The following is a 24,087-nucleotide window of genomic DNA, read 5'->3' on the forward strand; positions in this document are numbered from 1 at the left end:
AGGGCAGAGCTATCAGACGTTCCACAGGGGGCGGAGCCAGCATTGTGGTGGCAGAGCACAGCCCTATTCAGAATCCAGGTTTACTCCTCCCACCCATCTACCTGCCAATCTTCCTATTCACCACCAGGCTACCTAGCCCTGCCCATCTGGGTTTCCCCAGCCCTGTCACTCACACAAGCCAGACAGCAGATACACATCACGCAGAGGCGGGCTGAAATGGTTAGGCAAGCAAAGGCCAACTTTCTAAAAGTGGCATTTGCAAACGCAGAATATTAAAATACACCTTACTAAAAGATGTACCTTATTATTCTGAGTTCAGGCATACTAAACTCGATTTTCTACCATGGTCCCTGGGTCTGTTAGGATCATAGGATGTAACAATCTTAACAGCCCATTCTGGCCTATGAGAACAGGGTAGCCTTACAATAGTGAAAAACGAAAATGGCTGTAATTCACTATTAGGACATGCAACACACATCAGGGCTTGTCCTACCTTATGCTACAATGCACCCTGCCCTTGGGCCTACCATAGGGGTGACTAACATGAAGTTAAGGGAAGGTTTTAGGGGCTGGCAAGTGGGTACACTTGCCAGTCAGCATGTCAGTACCAGACTGCACGCAGGTTCTGCAATGGCAGACCTAGACACATTTTACCAGGCCGCTTCTGTGGGTGGCACAACCAGTGCTGCGAGCCCACCAGCGGCATTTGTATTTACACGCCCTGGCACTCCTGGTGCACTTTACTGGGGTCTGATAGTAAACCAAATAAGCCAATCATGGAATCCAACCAACATATACATTTACAACGGGGAGAGCATATGCACTTTAGCACTGAACAGCAGTGGTAAAGTGCCCAGAGTCATAAAACAGCCAACAACAGGTCAGAAAAAATGCAGGAGGAAGGTAAAAAGTTTAGGGATGACCCTGCAAAAAGGGCCAAGTCCAACAGTCTCCATGTCTTATAGCCCCCACAGAACTCTACGCGCTTGTTTGCACTCATTGTTATACCAGTGCTGTGTGAATGACTTCCCTTAGCCTTACAGCGATGGGGAATTTGAAAATGTAAGCATATTCTGCCAAAAAAGGTGTTGTGTAATGATGTTATTTCTTCCAGTGGGCTAGAGTCACAGTGAAAGGACGACATCTGAATTATGGAATGTTCCAAGTCAGAATGAATCGTTGAAAATATATCGGGTTGTTCGATTACCATTGGCAATTTAAGATGTCGCACATCATCAGTCAATACCAATTCATCTGTCTGGAATAAATTTGGACTTTGTGGTTGTTCTAGTAAATCTTTAAATGTGAGTATGGTGCAAAGTGGGTTATGGTCGCTCTCGGCTCTATCTATCACGGCCATATCTTGTAGGGTATGCTACATTTTTAGTCTGATTAACAGATAGTCAATCCGACTTGTGCAAGGGCCATTACTAAATGTGTGCGCCCCTTGCTCATCAGTTCTTGTTCTCCCATTAACTGCCCTTAGGCCATGTTCAAGGCTCAGGGCCTTCATCTGGAGTGCTGCCTCTGTCCATTTTCTAATTGGGGATATTTCCAAACTAGGGATACCCCACTGCTCGTCCTCCTCCCCCGCAAGATCAAATTTCCCATTATCAAAGGGCTCAAAGGTAGTGTTGAAGTCTCCCCTTAGCACTACCGAGGAAGACCATGAGATGTTATGTAGGTGCTCGTTTAGACCAGAAATGACTTCAGACCTTCGTCCCCCACTGCGCTCTCTAGTGTAAATATTGTAACTATCAATATTGCTGTATCTCCCGCACCACAGTCCGACCGCAAGAATATCATTGCTCTCCTCCTCAAGTACTTGAATGGCAAGGCCGATGTCCTGCCGAAAACCAAGTTGTGAGCCCCCCGAGGGGCGACCCTTGTTTCCTTTAATGGCAGGTTTATAATAATTTAGGTAGTCCAAGTACGGTACTACTGCCCATATTTCTTGGAAAATACAAATATCATATTCCTCAATAAAGGAGTTGCAATCAGGGGACACTCCTTTGGACCGGAGTCCTGCAATGTTCCATGATACTATCCTTAGGCTACCTGGTGAACATTTGGAAGGAGATGAGAGCCCAGCCATAGGGTCAGCGATATATGGGGAGCAATCTATCTCATTCGCCCAATTACGCACTCTGGGTTCTTCTACGGGGGGTCTTCAACAAGGTACGACTGTGAGTGTCTGATGGCATGTGCTGAGACATTGACCATGGGCTTTGAGGCTGCAGGGGACGAGATGAACCTTCAATCAATCTCATTCAATAAGGACCCATTATTTTGGAGGTCTACACAAGATAGTGAAGTTGTGACTACTGTCAATTCTGGGATTTTATACTAAAAACGTATTTTGGTATTGACCAGGTGTTGGGTGCGTAAGTCGAAGCTATCAGATTTTGCACCAAGTCACAATGCGTCAGGGGCGTTCCCAGGACCCCCCAGCTAGATAGCCTTTTAGCCCCGCTGATGTCTTCCCTAATAATGGACCGACATCCTCTTGCTCTCCGTATCCAGTGAGTGCATTGATTATTTAGAGAGCACTCGTCCTCTATTTGTGTCATGACTTGGTTCTTTGGGACGTTGACTAGATAGATTATCTTTCTTGTGTCTGTACTTTTTTGTAAGCTAGGTGGGAGTTGTTTGTGGATTGTTGAGTGGCGTGCAGGTCCTGTTAAGGGTCTTTCGCTATTACTTGGATTATTAGGTTCACCCTACCTGGCTTGGATTGTCCTGCCCCTATGATATGCCTAGAATAGCTACTAGTGGATGGATCAGTGGAATGGGACTGTTCTATGTGTTCATTACTTTGCCATCCTATGCTGTGACTGGTGTTGCCCCCTTTCACCTGCTTTGTGTTGCTTGTGCCCCCTTGGATATGCTTTTGTGCGGCTGCTTGCGCCCGTAGTTGGTTTTGGATACTCTGGACATCGGTATGAACCTTGCTCAGGGAGGCTGCGAAATTACCTATGGCTAATTTAAGTGTTTTAAAGTCCTGGACTATGGCCGTTATTTGGTGTGCTAGCAAATTTTGAATAGGGGCTTCATTAACATTGTTTGATGGATTTCTAGGCGGGTTATCCAAATACCTAGCAGCTATACTATTGGGACCCATCGCTAGTCTGACGGGTGGTATAGTGTCCACAGTTGGGCATGTACCAGTCAGTGGCCTCCTTATTTGCACTACGCTGGCTCGAATATCAGGTGCGCCTTCTAGATCTGCATACTCAAGCAAAGGCGAGAAGCAATTGTGGAAGGAAAAGGGAGACAGGTCCACCGTGATGGGTAATGTATTTCCATCCCCGCTGTCAGGCCTAACAGGAGGCAGGTTCAATATGTCCGGTGCTTTATTCCTTAACTTTTTTTAACATAGCTGGTATATGGCGCGGGGTGGGGGGCTTGGTGGGGATTGTGCGTGGATAGATTTGAGGGGAGAAATACAGCTGGGGGGATTGAGAAGAACCTCACATTCTGCCAGGAGGTTGTTCATACGATCTAGTACCCCCACCTGACATTAAACTTGGTAGAGTTTGCTTCTTTTTTGCCTTTTTAACTGGGATTTCCCTTACGCTTCCCCATCCCTGCCACAATCAGATCTACACAAGTTTTTAAAAGTGAGAGTAGGGCCCTGGTTGGCTTTTGGCCAAAGTACTCAAGTGGCAAATGTCCCTCAAATAATAATGTCATACAATCCTTTGCTGCCGGGGGCACAGTACCTTGTGTTGATTAGGCACATCGCTTCAACCAAAAGTCTGTAGTGAGTGTCAGGGGGGTGGCCCAGGCCAGCCTCCTCCGGGCTCTGACAGGCGCAGATGGGCCCGCCCTTGGCCCCGGCTTTACCCGGGCTGCGGGCGCCATAGCTGGGATTAAGGCACCTCCTGGCGCGAGTAGCGGTTGTTGGTGGAGTCCCAGCAGCTTGGCAGGCTGGCAGGTGTAGATCCTGCACTCCCCCCCCGTGGCGGAAATACACTGCAACAGCGTGGGGGCCCTAGCCGGGATTAAAGCGCCTCCTGGCGTGAACAGCGGCCGGTGGCAGCAACCCAGCCGCTTGGCAGGCTGGGAGGTTTAGTTCCTGCACTCCCCCCATGGCGAAAAGACACTGCAACGGGCTCTCACGCTGTGGGGGCCCTAGCCGGGATTAAAGCCCCCTGGTGCGAACAGCGGCCGGTGGCAGCGTCCCAGCTGCTTGGCAGACTGGGAGGTGTGCAGCTGCCCTGGTGCCCGCAGGGCGCCCTAGAAGGGCGGGCCTCTAGTGCCAGCTAGGCACCAGCCCACCCCCTACTGCTAGGGGACCCCTCGGGGAGGAGTCCCCCCACTCCTAGCAGCCAGTGGCTGCGGCACGCAGGGTGCGTCACTTCCGGGGCGCGAGGAATGAGGGGGGTATATAGGCCTCCCCCACCCTCTGACCTTCCTCTTTTCGCGCCCTGGACATGCCGTCGCTACCTCTCGCTCTGGAGGTGACCCGTTGTGGCGGCGAGTGCAGGCCCTGCCCCCCCATCCCCCAAGCCGTATCTCCCCTTTCGGGGGATTCTGGTGTGCGGCCCAGCCTCGGCTGGAGGCTGCCGGGGGCTAGGGAGGGGAGCAGGGTGCAGCTCCGGCCAGGGCACGCAGCCGGTCTTGCTCCGGGCCAGCCTGCGGCGGTGTCATGAGGCAGCCAGCTTAGAAGCAAGGTGAGTCAATCATCCAAACCCCCCCCAGTGCCCACCACGTAGGCCATTGCCTGTGTGGGACCACGTCCCAGCTGCAAGCTCCCTGGTCCGGCCCCGCGGGGGCCCGTGGGGTTGGTGCCTTTGGTGGGGTTGTGGTGAGGGACTGGGTTGGGGGCAGGGTTGGGTGTGAAGCTTCCCGGCCCCTCACAGCGCACGCCTGACCTAGCAGCTGCACGCGGAGGAGCTTCTCTAGCTCCCCGCTCCACCCCCCAGGCATGGCCCATCAGCAGCCCCCCGGCGGGGGTTCTCAAGTCGGTACTCATGTAAATACTTTAAAGCGCATTAAGGACTGCAAGCATTCGACCCTCGGGGTCGCGTACACATCCTGGGGCTAATCGCTCAATCTTCCTGCATCCGGCCTCTGCAGCCCACCTTTTCCCCTCTCCGTCCCCCCCACCCCCGTGGGGAGCGCTACCCCCCCCTGCCCATCGCCGGGCCGGTTTCGGGTGAAGTCGGAGCAGCAGCTCAGTGGGATACTTCACTGCTGGAATCCAGAATTCCGCCCAGGGGCAGCTCAACTTTTCTAGAAAGGGTGCCGGTTCCAGGTGACATCGCCAGGGTTGCGGGCTTGACCCGGGCAGGCCTCAAAGTGTTGTGGTGAGGCTATGTCACGGCAGATGGGTGTTAATTTTCGGAAAAACGGGGCCTGCAATAGGGGGCACAGCAACGGAGTGTATGATGCGCAGTTGCAGGGTAACTCGAGTAGAGCCCCTTCCCACGTTACTGCGGCCCGGGTTCGCCCCTGGTAACACTGTCTGGCAGCTGCTTGCGGTGCTCTAGGCCAAAGCACCAAGGGCCCCATTGCCTGATTTAGGCAATAGAGGAGTCAATTCGTGGGCACGACAATGATGGTTCGAATGGTTGGACTTCGTACCTCAGCAGGGGTTAGGCCCCGGCTTTCTGGTGACTGATGTCTGCTTTGCCATGCTCCACATGCTCCACGACAAACTGGATGTGAGGAGGGTGGGGCATGCATTGAGGGGGGTTTCATGCTCTGCCCGCATGGGATGGCCGCGGCCGGGAAGATTAGCTCTTCATTTCCTCGAGGCTGCGGGTAGGGTCTTGGGCCATATGTTAGATACGTTACGTGTGGGGCACCATGTCACGCACATAGCAAATGCACTTTTGGCAGGGCGGGCAGACACTGTCGCATCAGTGTCTCTCCGATGCGGTATTCCGGGTGAGTCGGACCTGGGCCTCCCCGGGACCTGTGCTCCCACCTCTTGGTGGGGCCCGCATTGGGATAGGGCTACCGCCGTCTCCAGGAAACCTTGCACCGGCATGGAGTCGAGGCGGCCTCGTGCGGTGTCCCTCTTACTGGGGGGACTAGACAGCAAAGGGTGTGGGCTCTGCAGAATGTCTGACGTCGGGAGGAGCCACGGGATGGGCGTATCAGGGTCAGTCACAGTTGCGGTGGGACCGACTGTTCTCATCTCTTCCTGCGAAGCTCCTACTGCTACTTACCAGAAAAAGAATCACACACACAAGGTTAGGGTGTGAACAAAGGTTTTGGCACAAGCGAAGATACGTGCTTATCTATCTCATGGAACTAATGACCATTGACAATGCCAACGGTCCTGACCTGTTGTAGGTATGATGTTACTTGTGATATCATATAGCGGGACGCAGTGTACGGAACAGCCATAGACAAGTCGGGCGGCACACCACAGCTAAGCACAGATTCTTATCTTACATGTTTTATGTCACGCCCTCAAGTACATTGGCCACGCCCCCTCATGAACACCCCCCATGTTTTCATCCCACTTAAACCTGGGGCAGCACATAGGATATACATCGAGAGAGAGCATTTTATCTGGTGTCCCAGAGCAGGGAGGGATCTATTCCTCCCCCCCCCTCCACAGAGGAATCTTCCATAGCCAATGTCAGGCTGGTCTGTGGATTCCCCTCTCTGTTTGAAACACAGGAGCAGCAACATTATCATGGTGTCAGCGGCTGTAAGTGAAAGCATTTCAACATTATATACAAAGTATAGTGCTGCCTATTTACCTTAGGCTAACAACGTGTACAAAGCCAAGAACCCTGACATGTTGCTGGTATGATGTTCTGACTGCATCATATACCTGGAAGGCAGGTGTAGAAACAGCGACATACCAGTCAGGCGACTCATCATGCTATGCAAAGAACTTTGCTGGCACAGTTTAGCCACCCCCCCCATCCCCCGTACAGAGGAGTGTAGGCTTTGCGGTTACTGCCATCCGAGGGGCTTTTGACGTTTAGTTATCGTACCCCAGCACCGTGCAGGGGTGTCTTTAGACACACTTTTTCTGCTCCCAGCGTATTTCAGGGTATTAGTGCATTGCTGCTTACCGGCAACCGTTGCCCATCAAGAGTGCGCCGATATATGCGGCCTGGCTATACACCGGTCCCTCGCTGTCCGGTGTATGAGCAGTGTCGGTGTTTCCGCGGTGAGCCTGGGAGAACTTGCACACTGCAGGTATCCCCGAGTAACTGGTGATTAGGGCTGCTCATTGTCATATAGGTGTAACATGACCGGAAGCCAATATCTGTTGGTGGGAAGTTAATCATCGCTGCTTTGTGCTGCGCTGTACCGGACACTCGCCGTATTTCATCCATAGGTGTATGTCTGTTATAAACAATGTGCCAGTGCCGATAGTAGTGCTATTTTGTAAACTCCCGTTATGTCTAGGTCTGCACGCAGTCCGTGAATCTTAAAGACTTCCGCGCATTTTGGGGTTGCGATGCTAGACGGAGGGATGGGCTCTTGTAAGAAATCGTCCTGTTAGGCCCTCCCCACTTGCCAGTTCCTCCTGGCTTGCTTTACTTTCGACCACGCAGAGGATTACCAGCGAAAGGGCAACAAGGGGCTCGAGTAGGTGCACCCTAGTGCCTGCATGAAGCCAAGCCAGGAGGAAGATTGTTTAGGTGGGTGTTACACACAGCAAGGGACAGGGGTCTCATAGTCTTCTGAATGTTACACTGTGACACAGACCCATTCACCTTGATGCCTACCCTCTTGGCCCAAGCAGCGCATGGAGAAGCTTTGCAGATAGGCATACCGGGGTCGTTAATCGGAGCGCTGAGGGTCGGTAGTGCGACCGTTGATATTAGTTTTGCTCCCACAGGTTGAGAAGAATAAAAAGAAACTAGTTCTTGGTTGGCGCCAATTTGATAAGGGACTGTGTTCCTTGCAAGCACACAGAGTTGGCTAACCTGTGGGTGGATAACAGATAATCAAGGGACCACTCAGAAATGTGGGCAATGCAAAAGGTGGTCAAAGCATCCTTATGCATCATAGGTTTAAAGCATTCAAGAAGGCTATTAAGGGATCATTTACAACATGCTCTGGTACCCCTAAAGGTGGCGATTGTCTCATGTCTTCAGCTTTGCGAGTATAAACTCCTCGAGGAGACACAGGTTTAGGGTACGCGATTGAAGCTAACACTGTGTAATTTGACCAAGTTGGTACTGGTGCACTGCACGTGACTCAATGGGTCACTGGCGCTTGGGACAGTCTGCCACGAGTTGGCGATGTCTGTCTATTGTAGAGATGACCCTATAGGCATGGATTAATGCAATTGACATTAAATCACTGTTGCCAGCTGCCCAAGCCTTCCTTTTAGTTGTGAGGGCTTGAAATAGGCGGGATGTCACGTTTGCACGAGTCCTAGGTTAGTAGTTGTGGTGTTACTATGATTGGCAGCACGGCAGGTGCACGGTGTGATGCAAAAGGAAGTAGCCACCTGACAGGAGTCCTGGCTTATATTGGCACAATTGTTAGGTGTTCCTTAGAACTGCCTTGCGTTATGTAGCGCGTGCGTATGCAGATTCCAGTTTTGCGCAACACTGGGCATCACTAGGTATGTGTCGCCGCAAGCAGCCCAAGGTCAGACAATGAGTTTGGCTCTGCCTTCAGTGGCATTACGGTACGTCTGCCTTGGTGGTTACCGAACAGGGTGCCCTGGGTGGGGCTAATCAGTATATCAGTTTGGGGTTAATTATTGGTGCTCTAATCCTATTTGTACTGGCAGGGTGCCACTAAGCAGGACGACTACTGGGGGGCAGTCTCACACAATTTGGCTTTTCACGTATGAATAATGCCTTCATCCACCAATTCCGATAACAGGCATCGCTCCTTTCTTCCCATCAAGGTAGACCTAAGCGGGTAGTTATGTCCTTTACTTTGAGGAGCGATTCTTTCAATGCTTTTCTCCATAGAACTATTCTCGCCAACTTTGTTTCAGTTTTGGACGGTGCCTTTGTCCCTAAACCATCAATACTTAACTGTCTATCGGGTGACTCACTGTCCACTGGTCCTTGTTCAAGACCGTTTCATGCCACCCGAGTTAATCGTGGACCATGTAGGTTTCAATTGTTTCAATATCAGTTTTGTTTGGGCAATCGACCCAATCGGTGTAGCGAGTGTCCACCCAGCTGGTCATTTTTCCCTGCCCTATACTAGCGTTCGTACATGTCAGTGGGGACAAGGTGGGGCACTCCAGTGAGGTCCAACTTCTCTTTAGTTTTGTTGGTTTTGAAGTAGGCAGGAACTGTACTTCTCCCCTCAAGGGGCTTGGCACCGTGGCAGGCTCTTCTTGGATGTGGCACGGCGGTGTCCGGCTGTCCGTTTGTTGGTATTACATCAAGGTGGTTTTCTAACGTAGTATTATGCCCGGGTGGAAAGGATGGAATTGGCACATTCTTTCACCTTTAAAAGAGTCTCCCGTTTGCCCCCCGGGGTATGTCAGGATTGCGGTATCATGGGGGTCACTGGTTTGTGGCCGAATTTTGGGGAAGTGGCCCTCGGGCCAGTCCATGCATGATGCAGACTTCACGGGGCTCTGGTCACACCAAAGTGGGTCAAGATCACACAAAGCACAGGCTGAGAGTGCGGTGTCAGCCATATATGGCGAATTATGAGAAATATGCCAGAGATAGTGAAGAGGACATCACAGACTTGGTCAGTGATAATATCATGGTTCATCGTTGTCCTCATTTAGGCTATAGATTCGGACAGGCTCTGTTTTGCTAAGAATAGTTATTTTGTCTCCCCATGTGCCCCTCTCGCAGTAAAACTAGGCCAATTTTGTCTCCAACCCTGGGATTGTGCACCGCTTTTCCGTTTACATAGGGCTCCCGCTTTCGGTACCTGGCTCACGGACTGGTGACCTGTCTGGCGTAAGGTGACAGTCCCACCAGTTCTGAATGGAGGTATGATCAATATGCTACGCAGCAAAGCCAGAATTGTGGCTTCAGTTACCTCATGCAACTAACAAGCATTGCTAAAGCCAATGGTACTGGTGTGTTGTAGGTGTATTGTGGTTTTGTAATAGTTACACAGCGGCAATGCCAGAAGCCACAAAATAACAGTCTGCCTTTGCCTCCGGTTTCCTGCCCAATGGTGGGAAATTATAATTTTTACTTACTCGAGAAATTTCAACGCAGAGAGAGGCACTTACAAAATGATGACTGTATTGTGCAATTGGCTACGAGGGCCTCCATGGGGCACACCTGCGAGTACCATATAGAACCAGGTACCATGTACACTGGGTGGGCAGTCCCCTGCAAGCCAAGGGCCGGTATCTGGCAGCTCCAGTAGGCATATCCGCACGCGCATCAACCAGGGCAGCAGGCGGGTGGTGGTAGTTGTCAGCTAACCAGTGTGCTGTGGCACGGAAAGGTTTGGTAAACTCTGCGTTAGTGCAATTTGACGAAAGGGAATTTTCGACCTTTTGGCGTCCCAAAATTCAGGAAAGGGCAGGTAATTGCACTCACCTCTCCCCTCTGGTTCCGCAGACTTGTCTGCCCCCCCCCCCCCCCCCCCCGGGTTAGCCTCCTGCGGGCTAGAACCAGACAACAGAAGGGGCATCTCTTGGGTTTGGAGTCCCTATCACATTGATTGTCGAGCGCTGGGTAGATAGCAGTTAAGACAGGGTCACCCCTGGGGTTGTCCCCAAGTTCTGGGATCATAGTGGGTTGGAGCATTAAGTCTTCAGTCCTGGGGTAGCATCCAGCATCTCCTCAACCCAAGTAAGGCCAGCTAGGATAGATAAGTATCAGCGAGTGGGTACATACACTGGCTAGCCGCGTCATCGTGCCCTGTGGGCATGCGCGCTTTACTAATACACCAAGCTGCAACAAGAAGGGTGCCAAGTGCATAACGAGTAAAGAGGTTTAAGAAGTGTGTCTCTGGCGTCACAGCTGGGTGGAGCCAGTCCCACTTAGAGGTACGCCCGGGGGATATGGTGTGCTCCTTTAGATCCCCATGACCTAGACGGTGGGTGGCATCTACCTCATCTAAGGTTAGGCACTAAATCACAGACAGTGCGCCCAGTATCGAAGCAGCAGATTCTCTAAGCGGGTATGCCTAGGGGACTTCCCAGAGGGAGCTAGCAGTTGGTTTTCCTATAAAGAATAGGGGATGCAGGGCTGCACTGGGGTGCAGCCGTGCTCAATGTTCATACGCTGTTAGGGACCTCCATGTGAGCATTGATTTAGCGAGTAAAGGGACGGCGCCTAGGTTAAGTATAATCCTTCCCACCCTAATAGCCTAGCTGGCTATTGCGGTAGGAACGGTCTCCTAACAAGTGAGTGCTGTCCCAGAGATCGGAGACACATGTGTCCAGTCTTACACGGTGCCAGAAGGGCGGCATCCAGTGTGATCAGAAAATAGGTGGGCATCGTGAGCCAGGGTGCCTGAAACTGTCCTGTGCTGTACGGGGCGGAGGCAGGTGACGCAGTCGAACTTTGCGGCATGAAGTGTTTGTGCTTGGCACAACTCCACCGGCATGGGGCGTCTGTTTCATCAGACGCTAGCTGACCCAAGCTAACAGCTAGGGCTATTGGGAGATAGTTGGGGCATCGATATCCTGGAGGGATGTCCTTTCATCTAGACTTACAGGAGGCCCTAGACAGACGATCTAGCGGGCAAGACTATAGCTACTTTGTTGGGTGGCCCTGGCGGCGACGGTGGCCGCATCCAGAGCTGTGGCGGAGTTACAGGGCGATCTGGAAGCAAATGGGTACCGAAGGGTACCTTTGCGCGGCACCATAGGGGGTGCCAGAGTCAGAGCCCAGGAGCCTCATGGGAGGTTCCTGGTAAACCATGTCGGTGCCCCGTCAGTCCTTCGGGCGGTTGTGGGCCTGAACAACCGGGGGCTTGCCTTGCTACGCTCCGCCCTGAAAGGGGCGTGAGTAATAAGGGACCGTGATCCGGGAAGAGGATCACCGAAGGGGCAGCACAGACGGGGTTGGCCCCAGTGCTGCTTGGCTCATCAGGCGGGCAGGCGGCCCAGTTGGTGCCTGCCCTTGGATCGCCCATAAGATAACCCTCCATATTACATAACGGTGTATGTAATAAACCTGCAGCAGTTTCTTACCCAAACAAAAATTTGTGTGGTGTGTTTTATTTATGTGTAAGAACATGCATGCTATTGTGGGGGGTGGGGACTGTTGCCTCCTGCTGGTGCTATGCAGCTGCCCTGGCACCCGCAGGGCGCCCTAGAAGGGCGGGCCTCTAGTGCCAGCTAGGCACCAGCCCACCCCCCTTCTGCTAGGGGACCCCTAGGGGAGGAGTCCCCCCACTCCTAGCAGCCAGTGGCTGCGGCACACAGGACGCGTCACTTCCGGGGCTCGAGGAACGAGGGGGGGTATATAGGCCTCCCCCACCCTCTGACCTTTCTCTTTTCGCGCCTTGGACACGCCGTCTCCCACCCTACCGCTTACCTGGCGTGGAAGCAGCGGGGGAGACATAGAATGTTGCAATGTTGTTCTTTTCTCGTTGCAGGGGAGTTACAGGGCAATCTGGAAGCAAATAGGCACCAAAGGGTACCTCTGCGCGGCACAATAGGGGGTGCCAGAGCCCAGGAGCCTCATGGGAGGTTCCTGGAAAACCGTGTCGGCTCTTGTTCCACTATTGTTCCACTCTTTGTAATAAACCCCGAAGTTATATGATTAGATGTCGTGCCTATAAAACAAAAGAGGGAATTCGACTATATCATGTACTCCTTTCATCTTTTTTTTTAAAGGACATCTCTTCCTGCTCTCTGTGATGTTGCTTTCTTTGACCCCCACTTCAGTTCAATTTGCACTGCACTTCTAAACATTCGGTGCCAATTTATGAAGAAATAGCTTTTTAAATTCCAAGCAATTAAACGAAGTATGAAGCTTAAAGATGACCATAATGGGTTGCACCCCTGTAATGGGCGTGCTGCACCCCAGGAATAATGAAGTGTTACTCGCTGCTCTCTATCACAGCATTCTTTCTCATCACCACCAATGTTAGGCCGAAACTGGTACAGAAGAGCACGCCTGCCAGGTTATGCCCAGGGGGGGGGCAACAACTATGCCTTAACTAAGCTTATGTGAAAGACAGGGGTGAAGAAGCATTAGCATTGTCAGGTGCGATCAAAACAGAGTCAAGAACGAAGGCAGGAGAGTACTTAGTTACAAAAAAAACGTATTTTGTTTGCAATACATCTAAACAGTCGCAGGCTTTGCTGGAAATGTTAGATGAACATAACATTTAACCTATTGGTTTAATGCAAATTCATGCGCTGTTAAATATGTCACAACTGATATTCGTTCCCCTTTAAGGTTCTGTCATTTTAATAATATAGGTGAATGGATGAGGCAGATGTGAGCACAGAGGGCTAAAAAAACTGCTCTTAGGATAAAGGCAGTCATTTGCTAAAGAAACTAGCCTTGGTTTTTCCTGACATTAAATAACGTATGTGAAGGGAGTCGGGTTATGATCAGCATTGATTAATAGCTTACATGGCTTCACGTTAAATATACTGCGCGGGCAGATCAATGGTCTCCCAGGAGGGCTGCTAAGCCCGAGATAACCATTACCAGTTCCAGCAGCCTAATGCATTTCACTGTAATTCGTTATCTGATATGTTTGTGTTTATTTGCACTGCTTACAGTAATAAAATATCAATATTTAAATTAAACAAGGTCTTTACCTGACAAGCACAATCAGCATTTCGGTGTTTAAGACGCACGAATATGTCCTGGAATAGTTAAAATTAGATGGAACTTAAAAATAGCTTGCTAGATGCTGAAATTAAGTGCGGCAGTCAGACACAAGCTGTCTTCTGCAGGGGAAGGTTCACGCTATCTGACATGAAAGGAAAACAAACAGGGTGGGAAAATGAAAAGAAGCAAATCAGAGTTCATTGTTGGCCGGCCAATCAGAGAACGAGGCTCTTGGAATCACCAATCAGGAGCTGCAATCCAAGCCGGTTTAGAGGAGGAGGAGGGGGGTGTTGCATCGTGCACTGAACCTCCGTGCATGACTTTCTGCTTCCAAATGACAGCGCACACTTCACCGCAGCCTCTCAGAGAGCGCTGCCTCCTCGCAGCTCGCAAAAGATGAAGACTTGCCCATAAACCATTCTCTGTCAAAGCAGGCGCCCCGGTGGTGCCCTTCGCTCCTAGTTACCTCTTATCTGCGTTGCTGTACCTTTTTTCCCTTCTTGTGCTCGCCAATGGGATTATTTCATTGATAACGATGCGGAGGCTGTTAAAACATTTGTCTGGAGCAGGCTGCCCGGAGCCAGGCTTCAGCTCTAAGAAGCTGGAGCGATAGTGAAGGGCAGAGGGGGAGCCCTAGCGTCACAGACGTGTCTCAGTCCGTCCACTTCTTTCGTGCATCCACGGAGAAACTTCATGGACAAAGCCAGTGCCCTTCTTTACGGACACAGAGAGGTAAAGTATTTTCTTCGTTTGAAGCCTTCCTTTAAATGTTTGAATTATTTTGTAGAGGTATAGAGAAACAAAAGAAATGGAAATGACTTGTCACTGTATGACGCAAAAAGTCGCATCTCTTTGTGGATTGTGGTATTCCTGAATCCTGATGCATGAAATGAATATTTATGTCACAAACATGTAGGGGAGTTGAATATGTCTATTTACTGCACCACAGCAATACATGTGTTCTTAGGTTAATTAAAAGTGTCAGTAAAGCTAATCTTGTTTTGTGGTTGAGGTGTACAGAGAGGCTGAGAGTTTCAGTTTCCACAGTACTGAGCAGAGGTTCAAGGAGTTGATTCCTATTCATAGTTGTCAATTAGATTGGACCGTGACAGCTCAGGTAAACATATGCACGTGAGACTCAAAGCAATGGTGACTTCTGTTATCAACTTGATAAGCCAAGAGGGGCAGTGTTGTCTCTCCTGTGGTGTGTAGGGATCTGAATCTATGTCAGCACATTTTAGAAGAACCGTGTGCTCACATTAGTGTTGTGTTCCCACATGAAGTGGCGGGATTTCTATGGCTGTTCCCGCAAATGAGGCAACAATTGCAAAACAGCCACTGATTTCCTCTGTGGAGGCTTTTGATGCACAGAATGCTTCGAGTCTGTACAGTTGCTCCCTGTGGAACAACTCACAACCCTTTCCTGGCAGGACCCCCCAACCGAGCACAGAAGCTGCACACACAGTAAAGGTGAAAAGAATGAACTCGAGTGAGGGTTGGGTGAATGCCTTCTGAGCTATGCGGTTAGATGCAGTAGGGGTTGGTTTTGGGACTAAGGAGCTTTGATGTCAGTGTGCACAGACGACCACGCCGACCGAGGGAAATGGCACCCCCGAGACAAGTGGCTTTCAGAACTGTCTTGTCTCGTCTCTTTCAAAGTAATTTCTTGACTTCACGAAAAAATGTTGCACTCAAGTTGCTGTTGTTTCATATATTAGCATTAATGTATGGATGTGAAAAGGAAGTAGCCACATTACGGGTTTTAATTTCAACTCTGGGCTTCTTTGGATGTTAGGGCTGTGCCTGTATCATGTGTGCACCGCCACGTGGTTTATTTGTTCGTTTCAATAGACGCTTTATTCACAGTTGCATTTCCCACTAACCTGCTCCATTCAAGCCTTTTGAATTAATTCACAGACAATTCTCTGAAGCAGAAATGTGCATGCAGCTTCTATTTTGTCCTAGTGAATTTCAGCCATTAAATGGGTGTTTTTGAAGCCTCCTCCACTAGTCACGTTATCATTCGGAGACATCCACACAGAACTGAAGCAATATACATATCTGAATTGGTCTGGTCATAACTTGTGAAAGAAACCTGGCATAAAAGCGAAAAGTGGTGGCAAAATGAATGTAGAAGTATTTTGGAAAAAAGCAAAAAAATGTGCAGTTGTATACGTTTTTTCTACATTTTCACAATAAAACACACTTATTGGCTAAGAGCAACCACGAGTAATGATCTTTTGAAAGGAGCAATAGTCTTGGATGCTGTGAGAAGGAAGGGTGTAGAGTGAATGTGAACAGTTAATTCAGGGTGAGAATGTCACTTATGTTTATCTGTCTTAATTGACTGAGCCAACAGGAGCAAGACCTCTATTCACATAGGCATTTTCAAGTTCTTAAAGTAGTACTCCCCTTCTTTAGTAGCTTCTCTGTACTCTTACATGTCTTTTCGAAATGGCCACAAAACATCTGAAATGGGAATAACTGGAATATTTAGAGAATATTCATATGCAATTAGAACAGATGGAAACATCAGTGCCTTCTTCAGACTTTTAATAGTAATGAGTTGGCTGCTTCTGGGCTGACTCACAAATGCATATTAGTGTATGTATGAGTACTCCTGTAGTACTATTTCCCATGCTCATAAATCCTTTTATGATTTGGCCTCTTAGATTTACATTGTGTATGTGAAATTCACATCATTTGGTTTCAGGCAGTAACGTGAAATGTCAGAAAAATGACATAAAACTATGGATAATTATGTGAAATGCAATTCCATCATTAGAGCTATATTTTAGTGTGAAATGTGCCCTGCTGTCAACTTTGCAAGGATGCATTTCGCAGTAACAATAGCACAAAATACACCAGTGGCATGAGAAACATTCACTCGCCTTCTGGCCTTTCTCGGTATTCACGAGTGCTCGCTGTAAAAACGTTACTGCGTATAGCGCACAATTACCCAACACGGTGTAGTGGCGTCATTTCAGAAGTTTTGCATAAGCGTAATGCGAAGTTTCCGAAAATACATTAATTGCCCAGGAGTAGTTTAACTTTCATCTGGGCCTAGTTTACATAGCCCCTTGAAATCAAATTATGTAATTATTCCAGTAAGTGAGGTTAAAGTGTTTGATATAAAAATGTTAATGCGGACCAAAGGTTTAAAGACTTTTTTTTGACAATCATATTATTGGTTGACTCTATAACTTGTTATTTAGTGCATTATACAAGAAAAACAAACATCATTGCTGTAATCATTCACAAACCAGTGTCAATAAATATATTAATGGTGATAACTATACAGAAACGACAAGCATTGGCAAACCCAATAAGTCTGGTATTGGCTGACAGTCTTTTGGATGTATCAATGCTTTATTTTGATTTTGATTTGTCATGGTTTTTGCAAAACTTTATTGTTGGGGAAACAGCTATGTCCTCAGCAGTTTAAATACATAAATAAAACATTGGCTTAGAGTAACATATTATTTGGAATCAAAAAGAATACATTGCAATGGCAGCCTGAGGCACTAAATGGAACTACTTTGTGTATGGACCTGTTCCTTATGACAGAGCAGAATGCCGTCACTCACTGTGAAGTTAGCCAATGGCTGGAATGGGCTCCCCTATTGCTCCATGTTGCATGCTGTAGAAGGCAGATGAAACATGTTAAATACCAAATAACAGACCAGTAGATGAAGAGGGCTGGGGGAAAGCCCCTGTAAATTTTAACATATAATTTGGGTGAAATGAAAAGATCTTGCCTATCACCAGACCTAAAAAGAAATCATTACAATTTGTTAGCTGGCATTATTTCTATATAGCTATTTAACTATGTATTAATTTAAAATACATTTAATTTACACATTATTACGTTTGTTACCCCAGTCACTTAATAAACTAGCAATTGAAACTGCGCTATTGACTAGAGGGCTGATTCACACAGATTTGTCTGTGAGTGTTAGTGTTTTACTTTTGCTTAATTGTGGCTTACTCAGGGTCTATGATTCACAAAGCATTTTTTGTGAATATGCATATGTCTTAGCCCTGAAACGTTATCTGCAACTCACACCTTAGCCTTGAGTAAGAAATAACAACTCAGGGCCACATTATGATGTCAGTTGGAAAGCATTCCGACCAACTCCTTTTCGTAATGGTTTCCGACCGACTCGGGTTCGGGGAATCCGACCGACTGATTATGATGTTTCCGAACACCCTTCGGTCAGACTCCCATTGACTTCAATGGGCGCCTGTGTTCCGACCAACAACACAGGCCCCCATTGAAACAAGCATGTGCAATGCAATAGGTCTCGCATTTTAGAAACTTTGACCTATTGGTATTGTAAATGACGATGCCTTTTATTATTGCAGGTGTTTGTTAAAGCAAAACACACAAGATGATGGACGGAATGTTGCACATTGGCAAAACATTCACCCCCAGTCACAGATCTGGGTTTAATCCATCGTTATTTTGCTCACCACGCCACCCTGGATCAGACATGGCCTTATGCAAATCAGTCTTGACCCTGTGCCTCATGGGAACAGTCCAGCTCTAACTGCCAAGCCATGTCTTCCCTGGAACGGAATCAAGCATCTTAGGACCGGTTTCGGGGTTTCACCCCTCTTCAGCCAGAATAGCTTGACTCCAGTGGTGTAGTGAGCACGGGACCCACGTCTGGGCATACCCTTCCCACATAGGGCGAACAGCAGAACACACAAGATGATGGGCGGAATGTTGCACATTGGCAAAACATTCACCCCCAGTCACAGATCTGGGTTTAATCCATTGCAAATGCTTGTCAGAGGTGGGACAGGGTCGTGAGAGAGTCCAGTTGTTCCATCTGCCAACGTGAAAGAGCTATTAATGCAGATTACAGATCCAGTGTGGGCAGAATCACAAGATGAGGGATCTAGAGTTGGAGGTATGTATATGAAAAGTGTGTCCCCGTTACACTCTGAGGTACATTTCTATTTCTAGGAAGACATCTTTTTGAAAGAAACAATAAACTATTGTGAGTCTATCTTGTTAGATACATGGTAAAGTCCACCAGGCTAGTCATCCACGGGCGGTCTGCTAAATAATAAGAGGATAAGTCTCAAACCTCTCTCTAGTCTTTGATACACAGGGATGCTTGTGCCCGCATGACAGTATGTATAAATGGTTCTCTACTTTAACACAATATAAATGGGATGACAAAATGCGTTGGGGAGAAGTTAATAACTGCACATCTTTGAACTGTTCAACAGGATGATTTCTGTAAAATTAGTAGCAGGGTGTGGTTCACCATATGCAAGATCAATAAAGGTGGCGATAATGCAGTTTGTCCAATTCGCTCTCCCTGGACACCATTATCTAATCTCGTAACAAAAGACTATTTCTAAGACAGGAGATAACACAACTGCAATGTTAAATTATATAAATAAAAACAAGCACGCTTAAGTGGTTAATTAATTAAATGTTTAAAAGAACGACCCCCCTATTCCTTCTTTAAAACAGACATGCAGTGTTGAAACCCTACTGTAGATGAAACACTCCACAGAGGCATGCGCGCCATATGCTTTGCTTACAAAGCGTGACAAAAAGGTGCCCTTTATAATTAAAATAGCAAATGCGACCCTACCAAAAAACACAACAACTGCTATAAGTAGTTAATAAAGTGACCATCCCCTAGCGTTGGACTCAAAGGTGAACCCAACAGCATCTCTGAAAATATGAAGTCTATTTCACCGCACTAGCAGTGGGCAGGAGCCGCCGAAGAGCGCAAGTATGCAGTAACAGTGGGCGGCGACGGGCGGCAATATGTGCAGGAGAGAAGGGAGGAAGCCACCAAAGAACACGTGTAGGCACTAACAGCTGGCTGCAACGGGTGCCACTACAGGCAGGAGAGAAGGGAGGAAGTCGCCGAAGAGCACAAGTAGGCACTAACAGCGGGCAGCACCTGGCGCCAATACGGGCAAGAGAGAGAGGAGGAAGCCGCTGAAGAGCGTGAGTAGGCACAAACAACGGGCGCCACAACGGGCTGGAGAGAAGGGAGGAAGTCGGCGAAGAGCGCAAGTAGGCACTAACAGCGGGCTGCAATGGGCACCAATACGGGCAGGAGAGAAGGGAGGAAGCCGCCAAAGAGTGCGAGTATGGATTGCGGCGTCGCACTGGGCGTGCGCCTACTACATAACCAACCATTGTGTAAACTGAGGGAAAAAGAGGACTATTCCGGTGGCCATGTTTGGAATGCAGCATAACATAAAGAGTTCCCCCTCACAACAACTTGAATACTGAAGGCGTAAGGAAACGGTACTTTACCGGTGCTCCTTAGCCTTCAGAGGAAGTGACGTTCCGGATATTGCAACCACTTAGGAGGCACCAAAGAAGAGCGTCACACGAATCAACCAATCGTAAGCGGCAGGTGAGAAAACTGTCGGGATATCGATTACAGGTCTTGCAGACTGCGCATGCCTTAAAAGGGGTGGTTCCGGAAAACTTGCACCGTGTGGCGGGCACCCCATGGTGCCTGCCACACTGTGCATGGTTGTACATAGGGACCCATGGGTACCCGCACGGGTGCCAACCGGAGGCATCTGGGTGAAGGGGGTCCTGCTACGGGCCCCCAAAGTCAGTTTCCATCAGCTGTTTCGTGTCAGACAGACCAATTCGGAAAGGCTTTCAGAATCCAACATTGTAATACGTCGGTCGGAAACGTGGCCCATTATTCAGCTCCAACTGACTTGGAGCCTCCGAATGCCGGTCGGAACCGAGTCAGAAAGACCGAACAGTTACCATCTTTTGTAATCGGTCAGTCAGAAATGTTTGTGAGTTGGACGGAAACATGGGTCCCAACATAGGTTAGGACATTCAGAATGCTATTCAGAGCCTCTCCGACCGACATCGTAATGAGGCCATCAATGCCCTCAATGCTTAATTTGTCACATGATAAGTTCATGGGCTCAAGGTTTTTTCTGAACAACCTGTCTCAATGCTGCTGAATGCTAACTTTAAAGAGTCCTGATTCCCAAATTCAGCTTTTCCTCCATGCCCACCTATTAATGGTTGCATGGTTTTAAGGTCGGAAAGCATTCATAGTTCAACGTTCTCTATTTTCATTTGTCAAATCCCTACGCCTCAGTTTGAGTCCCCCAAGCATATTTCACTTCTCAGAGATGGGGTGAATTCAATTCAAGTCACGGTTATGGCTACTGTAGTCTTTGACTTCTCTGTTTTCCATGAGTGTAAATACCACCAAGTCACCTTTCAATCACATTGGCCACCCATAACAGGCAACTAGGGGAAACCAATAGGTACAACAATCCTCTGGTCCGGTGATAAATCGGAAAGTTGGCCCCTCCAGCTTTCCTTAGATACTTCATTCCAACAGGAACACTGACACAAGACTTATGGGTCTTTTCGTTCTAGCGTCAGAAATTAAGGGGCATATTAACAAGGAACAGGGAAAATTAACGCTAAGGGCGCTTAGCATTAATTTTTTTAACGCCCGCTATCGCTGGATAATATCACCTGGTTATCGCGTTATTAACAACGCTAACTGCCTAGGGCGGCGATAAAAAATCCAGCGATAGCGGCATTTTGAGAGGTTATTGCTGGTAATGCAGCGATAAAACTACAAGTATAGGGATATCCTTGTTGATAGCCCATGGTGTACTTAGCCGTGTAATGTCTCTAACAGGGTTAGCGTGAAGCTTGATAATAGGAGAAATGTCGCTTTTTTTGCTCTGGAACGCCCACTTTGCATCTCATTAGAGATGCAAAGGGAAGCGTAGCGAAAAAGGGTGCTAACATTCGATTTTGCATGTTAGCACCCTGTTGTTGATAGGGCGATATTTTTATCTCCGCTTCTTTGGCTTTTAAAGATAAAGCCCTTGTTAATATGCCCCTAAGAAAGTTTAAAATTCAGAGAAACGCTACAAAGTCAATGCTATAAAGACAGTGGTCCTCAGATAAGCACAATAGAGAGAAAATGTTTGTTACTGTGTGTAGTTTCCTACCCTAACGATCACCAATCCTAAACTAACCTATGCCCAAATGTAAATGAAAGTGATTCTCAGAAGGCCTTTTATAGTTACTTTAAGCCCAACAAAGTCTCAAATTTCAAAAGGTGGAAGGCTTTCGTTGCTTGAAAAATCACGTAACTATTACCCTTATAAGTGCACTCATATGATGAGGAAGTACCAAAGGAGGGGACCTCCGTGCTGTAACTCGATCAGAAAAAGATAACATTGAACATAACGCCTTTGGAATGGCTCTTCTTGCATCAGTCCAAATCTCTAAAATTCTAGTGGGTCTTTCTCAAAGATTGTCATAATCACACAGATACTTTACTGTTATGTTGTGATTCACCAAATCCATTTTTACAAGTTGGTGTTTCATTCGTTTACATATGCTGGCCTCAAGTCCAAATAAGACACTTCCATTAAGCATTGGGAAATGTATTTGTTTTTTTCCACCTGTCAGTTCTATGCCCACTTTTTGCTGCTGCACGTCATATGCTCAAAAAAGGGCAATATGCCCACAGACACCTCACATGTCTTTTGTTTTTCTTTATTTTATCAACCATACTTTTATTTGTACACAAATTATACTTGACTTCAAAATAGGTTTATTTCAGCCACTAGGGCCATAAAAGCACAAGCACCCAAATATAAAAACGTAATAAAAAGTTTAAAACTGTAAAATAAACATGAAACAGCACAACTCAAATTCATAGAAAGCCTAGATGTTGCAATATAGATAAAATAGCCAAAATACCAAAACATAAAATTACCAGATCACTCTATGAAGTTTCCACATTCCACCCAGAATTTTAGCCACTGAGACAAAAAAATCTGATCTTAAAATTCATAGGGCCACACAGTGATTGTGCACACTCGAGTGTCTGCAAGTGGGGGCTAACCAAGAGCTGCGGGGGTGAGCTTAGGTGAGGCAGACAGAAAACATGAGCAACACTCTCCTCTGAGAGTGTGCAGTCTGGGCAAGCATCCGCGGACCACCTAGCAGTAAAAGATTTCAGCGGTAAGGTACCCACTCAAAACTGGAAGTATAATTTCAGATCTAGAAGAACAGCAACCAAGTCCCAATATGCTTCGGATGTACGCACAGGCTTAACATAAGAAAGTCATAAGACAGCCTGGAGGAGGCAGCCTTTTTAAAGCCATTCACCGCTACAGATTCCAGTAGAGTAACTTCAACGCTTTCTTGTATGGGAAAAATGAAGAGGCAGGATTGTCCCAGAGATCTGAGTGGCCTGGGGTGTTAAATAATTTATGTTCAAAAGCCATGTTACTTTGTGGAATTGATCTGCCTCCATAACATCCTGTAGTGCTAGTGCTGGAAGGAAGAGAAGTATGGTTGTGAATGATTTTATTCTCTGCACTAGTGAGTGTGTCTACGTAAAGAGCAGAGGCCAGAACCTTGGCCTCGTACATACATAGTGCCGGAGAAATTTGTCTGGTATAAGAAGAAGAACATTCCTTATAAGAGCACTCGTTATTTGTCTAAGCTGCAGAGCCGCTTATCAATATGGGTTTCCAGGACATGCTTTTAGAAAGCCTAATACCCAGGTAGGTGAAATTATCCAGCATCTCAAGAGGAGCAACACGTCTCTTGAATGATCTATAAGGTTTGAATGACGTAAACTTGACAGATTTGCTTGTGTTGATCTCCAGACCCAGAGCAAAACAGAACTCCTCAAAGCGATGCTGAAGCTTCTGTAGCCCACTTGGGGTCTTGGAGATCAACAAGGTGTCACCCGCAAATAGGAGAATGGGAATTTTAGATCCAGCCAGCCAGGGGTCATCAGCTTCAACTAATGATAAGAATGAAGCAATATCATTAATAAACAATGAAAGCAGTGCAGAAGCCAGAACGCAACCCTGGCAGACTCCACTCAGCACAGGGATTTCCTCAGTCATTTGACCTCGATTTCCACCTGATTTGTACAAATTTTCCCTCATGGAGGCATCTAACCAGGACATGAGGTCTGGTGGCATTCTCATGTTATGCAACACCAGCCAGAGTGTGGAACGTGGTACCAGATCAAAAGCAGATCTGAGATCCCCAAACACAATGTATAAAGTGCCATTATCAATGATAACACTACGCTAATATACCAAAAGGAAAAAGAACACCTGATCAATGGTCGAAAACTTTGTCCGAAAGCCTACTTGGCATAGGGTAAGGATGTCTTCATCAAACATCCTGTTCTGTATCTTAGCCAACAAACATCAGGAAAAGACTGTATGCAGTAGGATAATCAGTCTGTAGTTGTTAGGACGAGACCTGACCCCCTAGGAATAACGACTGCACCTTTCCACGATTTAGGAATTCCTGCCCCTGTAGCAATGGAATTAGCAATTATTAAGATGTCATGGGTCCACAAGTTTATGTCAGAAAGAAAGACGTCAGCCAGGA

At 47.7% G+C, this 24,087-nt stretch overlaps 1 protein-coding gene across 7 annotated transcripts in view; it reads left to right on the plus strand.

Moving 5' to 3' along the window:
* The first annotated feature begins 13,962 nt into the window (after positions 1-13,962).
* LOC146867489 (heparan sulfate glucosamine 3-O-sulfotransferase 1-like) overlaps positions 13,963-24,087 on the plus strand; it is a 604,489-nt gene continuing 594,364 nt past the window's right edge. For all 7 annotated transcript variants that reach the window (XM_085606185.1, XM_085606184.1, XM_085606182.1 and 4 more), the window contains exon 1: positions 13,963-14,405. The gene's annotated coding sequence lies outside the window, so the exon portion shown is untranslated. The remainder of the gene's footprint in view (positions 14,406-24,087) is intronic.

Source organism: Triturus cristatus, chromosome 1_2 (assembly GCF_964204655.1).
Source record: "Triturus cristatus chromosome 1_2, aTriCri1.1, whole genome shotgun sequence".
Classification (NCBI taxonomy): Eukaryota; Metazoa; Chordata; class Amphibia; order Caudata; family Salamandridae; genus Triturus; species Triturus cristatus.